Raw genomic sequence first — 7,001 nt, 5'->3', positions numbered from 1 at the left:
CATGCTACAACTGAGTGTTTTTAAGTACTTATATTTTTAAATACTGTGATGATATTCATTATACAAAGTTCTTAACCATTAAATAACCAATATAAACTGCATTTTTATCAATAAATAATAACCCTTTTCCCCATTCAGAAAAAAATCTCCTTTTTTTAAAATTTAAGACATTTTAATTATTAAACTACCTTCTTAAATTTGAAATGATAAAGACTGCACAAGCTAGCAGGGCCTTAAAATCTCTTGTCCATATGTTTATTTAAAATCTATTTCTACTATTTTTTTCCCAGTGAGCTATAACTACAGAAAAAATTATAATGTATGAAAGCTGAATGAAGTGGCATTGATTTATATGCAGTTGACAGGGCAACTGAACTGCATAAATGCTCTTATAAATTTTAAATTTTAGTTTGGATACAAAGCAAAACAAACAGAGCAATTCTTGATCTTTTTTTTTTTTCTTTTGGTATTTGTTTGATTTAGCTCCAGATCCTCAAAGTGTAAGCTTGCTTTCTTCTGTGTCATTAAGTTTTTAGAAAGAAATAAAGAGAGAGGACATTATAAAAGAAAATAAGATTATTTTTTAAAAATACACATGCGACTACACACACACACACATATATATATATACATAATACACAAACGTTCATATATATGTAAACTTGTGTGTGTTTATGGGTATAGAGAGAGAAGGAGAGAGAGAGGGGCTGAGATCCCTTCTTCCTTCACTAGATGAGAGTGCTCTCTGCTTATTCTCCAGGCAAACACAGGTCATCTGTTTTTACTTGCATTCAATTTTCATAATCATTGTTGGAGAGATTAGGTGGAGCAAACCATACAGGCGACACTATTTATTTTCCTTGCAATTTCTTAAATGCATGTTATCTGATTTTCCTGTCAACTGTTCCTGGACTTGTCTCTAAGCTGTGCTAAGATGTCCATGGAGGTATTAGTAGACCTTTCCTATTGCCACAAATATTATTTCAACAATGACTTACAACACTGAAGGGAGGCCCAAACAAATCAGGAGCATGGATGAGTGATTATCTAGAGCACTCAGGAAAGAGGCCAAATTTTGTAAATTTATTTTTTGGTTTTGGTTCTTGGGGTATTGTTTTTTGATTTTTGTATTTTTATTTTTATTTTTTTTTTTTTGTTACAGCTCTATCTACACACTACTGAAATCTCAGTCCCTTAATCACAAAAATCCTGTATCTTTCTCTTTACAGGTAGTAGACAACTGCATAATTTTGCTCAAAAGAACTGGATTCACAGAATAGAAAATTCATTCCCATGACCATTCACTAAATTTCAGCTAAACATTATTAGTTATAAATTATATTTGAATTTTTCAATATTTCTTCATTGATTGGACTTCAAATATAAAACATATTGTCCCTTAATGAACACATAAGGCAGATAAATCCTATTAAGCCCTTCCCCACATTTTACTAAGAACATTGATAGCTTCCTCTTAGTTTGAACCTCAAGAACTAGACCATGCTGTTCTCCGCAGTATTAATCTTTACCAATCTCCCATCATAAAACAGACTAACCTATCTCTCTCTTCCATTTTCTTAATAGTGCCTAATATGTTCTCAATCAATTTCTTTAGTCTTTTAATAAAAGTTCACTGCACCCCTAGCATGTGCTGAGTATAGTAAGTCCAGCCACGGGCGAGAAGAGCAATGAACCAAAACTTCTGTACTCATATGGTTCACATTCTAGCAGGAGTTCAAATTTGTATTGTAGAAGTTTGGTGATAAGTGCTAAGGAGAAAAAGAAATCAGGAAATAGGACAGAGAGGGTGGGTTGGACTAGGAAATCTCTTTAGAGAAAGGGCCATATAAGCAAAAGCCTGAAGGAGGTCAAAAAGGAAGCCATGTGTCCATCTACAGATTAATGGATAATGAAGATGTGATGTTATGTGTGTATCTATATATATACAAACTGAGCATACAAACTGATAATCCTTCCAGAAGATGTGATGTAATAATTATATATAATGTATATAATTATATATAATTATATATTATATATATTATAATTATATATTATTATATATATTATTATATATATTATTATATATATTATTACATATATTATATATATATATAATGATATTATATAATTATATATAATTATATATTATTATATAATAATATATATTATTATTGATATATGTTATATTATTATATATTATATAATATATATAATAATATATTATGTATATTATTATTATATATAATTAAAGAAATATATAAAATACACAATGTAATATTACTCAGACATTGAAAAGGATGAGATCGTGCCATTTGCAATGACATGGATAGAACTAGAGCCTATTGTGCTTTGTGAAATAAATCAGAGAAAGACAAATACCAAATGATCCCACTCATATGAGGAATTTAAGAAACAAAACAGATGAACATAAGGGAAGAGAGGGAAAAATTAAAAAAAAAAAAAGAGAGAGGGAAGACAATTGTAAAAGATGCTTCACTCTAGGAAACAGGGTTGCTGGAGGGTAGGTGGGTGGGAGGTTGGGGTAACTGGGTGATGGGCATTAAGGAGGGCACTTGATGGAATGAACAACTAATGAATCACTGAATGCTGCCTCTGAAACTAATAATACAGTATATGTTAATGAAATTGAATTTGAATAAAAAATTAAAAAAATAGGAAGCCATGTGAATGAATGTCCAGGATGATTAAGCCTGTGAAGGAGTGGAGACAATGACACTATTACTGACACAATTAGGCCTCAATTTCCAAACTCTTACTTTGCAACAAAAAGTTAACTTTAACAAATAATAAAAGAATAGATAAACAAAAGTTAAATTTAACAAATTTATTCTAACATGGATATGTAAATAGGGTCACTTCAATAAGGGAAAAGCGAGCTCTGGTGTAGTTTTCTAGGTCTCTGTCTCTTCCATGGAAGTACTTTCCACTACTGATGATTTCCTACTAAATATTCCTTTCTGCCCTCTCTCTGCTTGAAATCCACACTCAGGGAAAGAGACAGGAGAGGTTTATTTACACTAAAAGGCATACAAACTGATAATCCTTCCAGAATTTACTGCCTGGCCTCTGGAACATTTGAATCTTTAAAGTAAACTCAAATTCAAAGCAAATAAATCAATTTATAAGGGTGGCCTTCTGGGAAGTGGGAAGAGGTAAGAATGCTTCTACAGGGCGTGCAGAGGGAACACAAGCCTTCGAAGTCTCTGTTCCCTTCTTAGGAAGTTGCTGAGGGATCCTGGGCACATCACGTAACGTCTCAGAACATCGATGTCTCCCTTGTAAAATTAGGGCATTAGACCAAAGAAGTCTCTGACATCTGTACCTGTACTGCGATCCATCTGTCTTTCTCGATTCCTGTCAATGGAATGAGGTTCTGTAGGAAACATTTTCAGAGGAGGGAAAACAAAGGAAGAACATTGAACTCTGCTACGTTGGAGAATGAACTTCTAATCCAGGACCTCCTGGTCCTTAAGCACCCATTTCAATGGTAACCCCAGTTTCCAAGGAAGCACCCCTGTAACTGGGGTGAGGGACACGAGAAATCCCATGGCTTTGATGTATTAAAAGTAGGATGAATGCTTGGAACTGTCTGCGGAGACCCACGTCGTATACAGTATATATTTTCTCAGTCAACCAATTGCCTCTAAATTTGCTATTTATAATTTACCCAGTCTTAATTAGCAGGCTGCTCCCCGAGTCAATCCTGCTGCAGGCAGAACATGAAGTAGAATATAAAAAAACAAAGTGTTTCTAGTTGCTGAAAGCAAGCCATACATATTCATGGTGAAAACAGAAAATCATTTGCCAAACTGTGGATGGTAAATACAAATTAACCTTGTAACGGAAAGTGTAATATTTGCATTTTCAAGCCTTAGATCTCTCTGGGATTAATTAGGTGATCAGTAGGAATTAGAGTTATCACGAACAAAACCTGGCCTGAGATTGTGTGTGTCAGTATGTGTGCTGTATTCATTATTTTCTCTTTCATTATAATTCTCTGGTCTAGTCCACAAAGACTGTGGTATAGACTGATTGATTAAATCTCTCTGCGAAAATATTTTTCAGGCTGTACAGTACTACATAAATACTTTGGAGCTTGATTGTTTTTGTGTTTGCTCAACCGAATAACAAAGGGATATACTGATGACCCGAGACACCCTCCAGTTGTTACCTGCTCGTCCATCCCCACTGTGACCTCCGTGCTTCAGCCCCTCCACACCTCCTTTCTCGTGGAATACAGCAGCTTCCTAATTGTTCTCTCTGGCTCAAGATTTGCTCCATTCTGGTCCGTTCCCACAGTGCAGCCAGAATAAATTTTCTGAGACCCAATATCATCAAGTCAGATCATTTATAACGTTCTGCAATGCCTTTTGGATAGAATTCAACTTTCTTAGCTTGCCATAGACTCTCTTTGCCCTGCCTACCTCTTCAGGCTCATCTCCTGGCACTCAATCTGTCAGCAGTTCTTGATCAAGCATCAATTTGGTGCCAGGCTTGGTTCCAGACACTACACATCTCACCCACCACAGTCTAGCTTTATTAAATTATGCACAGCCCCTACGCAGCCTGGACTCTCTGAGGCTTCTGTGCCTTTCTCCATTTTTCTTTTTCTGCATCATGCTAAATGCTTAGGGTTTAAGATTGTAATCAGACATCAAATTCTATGGGAAGCCTTTCCTGACTTAATTTTGCCCAGTTTAATGCCACTCTGGACACGTTACTAGACCCATTACTGTCATGGCACCTACCACCCTGCATTATATCTGTTAATTCTCTTGTCTTTCTCCTCCCTTTGACTTCTTGTCCCTTGTAAGCAGGGGCTGTGCCCATTATTGCTGATTTGATAGTGCCTCATAGAAGCTCTGACACATTGTAGATGGAAATAAATATTCATTGAATGAATCAATGCCAGAGGGAAAAATGCTAGAGGTCTAAGACAACAAAGACAAGTCATCTGTGACATCAAATTTATAAAACAAGTTTTCATAAATTATTAAGGTATTTTGGGTGAAAGCAGATTTGTATTGTCTTTTATATTATTTACGTCTACATTAGAACACTTTGAGAATTCATTCCAAAATGGAAGATACCGCATCATTACGAATCTACCCTCTTCATTTTCTTTTACAACAAAAGACCACCTCTGAAATCTCAAGCTTAAGAAAAATAATATATCATGGATGAGGATTTGTTGGTGTTGAAGGATAATTGGGTGTCTTCCTGAGTATCCCCCCAAAAAGTAGAGTGAGGGCCTGGTGTGGTCAACATGAGACTGAAAATAAATTGTAGGATGAAAGTTTGGAGAAAAGCCAAACCAAGAAGCAAGTAGGGACACCAACACATGTGCCAGACTGTAGGCAATATTTTAAACCAGAGGTCAACAAACTATGGTCTTCTATAGTTTTGTTTTGTTTTGTTTTGTTTTTTTCATAGTGTCTGCATGGTCATGATCTAAGAATGGTATTTACAGTTTTTGAAAGGTCACATTTGAAATGATTATCTAAGTAACTATATAATATCCATGTTTTTGCTTCTTGGCCCACAAAGCCTAAGATATTTACTACCTGGCTTTTGTTCTACAAATAGATAAGTTTGCAAACCTCAGTTCCATTAAAAGAAACAAAGACTTTGAGCACAGAAAGGAAATGGCAGACATAAGGAGAATGCAAATAGAAGGTGGAAATTTTTTTAGAGGGACCCAATGAGTTCAGATATACACAGAGCAGGGGCACTTGAAGCCACAACATGTGTGAAAAAGTTTCTTCACTTATGCTTAAGAATATAGAAAAGAAAAAAAGAATATAGAAAAGATTCACTTTTGTATATATCCAATGAACTGGCTGATCCTAGAGGAAAGTCTTACTTCAGAGGCTCACTCATAGTCCTGCAGATGTTTTAAGGTAATTTTAGAAGACGATGATAGTATGAAATGCAGAAGAGAAATAGAAAAACCTATTTTTGGGGGGAAAAAAAAGAAAAAGAAAGTCAAAGAATCTCTCTTCTTGGATGTGTCTTCCTGGACATGAGTAAAGCTGGAGGATTTATTTTTGGCTGGGTCTTCTTCTAGAAAACACTGTAATAAAGAACGAATGTTTGGTGGCCCATGTGACCTGAGTTTAATTCACTTTGGACTTCAGATACAAATGTTGAAAGTTCGTCTGAATCTCATTCATCCTTCTCACTTAAAGTGTGTGCCCATTTAAATTGGGCTTCAGATTCATCTGCAGCGATAACTGTGTGTCAGATTGATAACTTGTGCAAAAAGACACTGGAACATGAATCCAAAATCAAGGCACGTCTTAACTAAAAAGACGCTAAGAACTCTGGAGTGAGGAAGTTCCAAACTCCATAGTACATCCCCCTCTTGTTCCTAAGAAAATGGGAGCACATGTAGTGGGGCATACAATGGAAGCAATTGTGACCTGTGAAATTCTAAGTGGAATATATGGAGAATGATCAGTTTCTAATAGCCTTTAATTTAGGTACTATCACTATAATCTACAAGTAACCCTCAGCTCCTATGAAGTCTTTTTTGACTTTGCTGTTTTTACTTCTCCTTTTATTTAATTGTCTCCCCTCCAACCTTCTTTTTGTCTCAGGATAAAGCAGAAGGCAGTCCTCTAGGTCTACTAGGAGTAGAGAAGGCTAGAGAGTTGTCTGGTAGAGAAGTCCAGAAGACTACTAGAAGTAAACACAAGGTTCCATCTTTTTGGGGGACGGTTGGGGGGGTCTGGGAAGAAGGAGAGAGAGAATCTTTTTTTTTAAGATTTTATTTATTTATTCATGAGAGACACAGAGAGAGAGGCAGAGACACAGGCAGAGGGAAAAGCAGGCTCCCTGCAGGGAGCCCGACGTGGGACTCGATCCCAGGTCTCCAGGATCACGCCCTGGGCCGAAGGCAGACGCTAAACCACTGAGCCACCTGGGCTGCCCCAGAGAGAGAATCTTAAACAGGCTCCACATCCACTGTGAGGCTG

The sequence above is a fragment of the Canis lupus genome, chromosome 2 (assembly GCF_048164855.1).
Source record: "Canis lupus baileyi chromosome 2, mCanLup2.hap1, whole genome shotgun sequence".
NCBI classification, from domain to species: domain Eukaryota; kingdom Metazoa; phylum Chordata; class Mammalia; order Carnivora; family Canidae; genus Canis; species Canis lupus.
Note: the sequence above shows the minus strand (reverse complement) of the source record.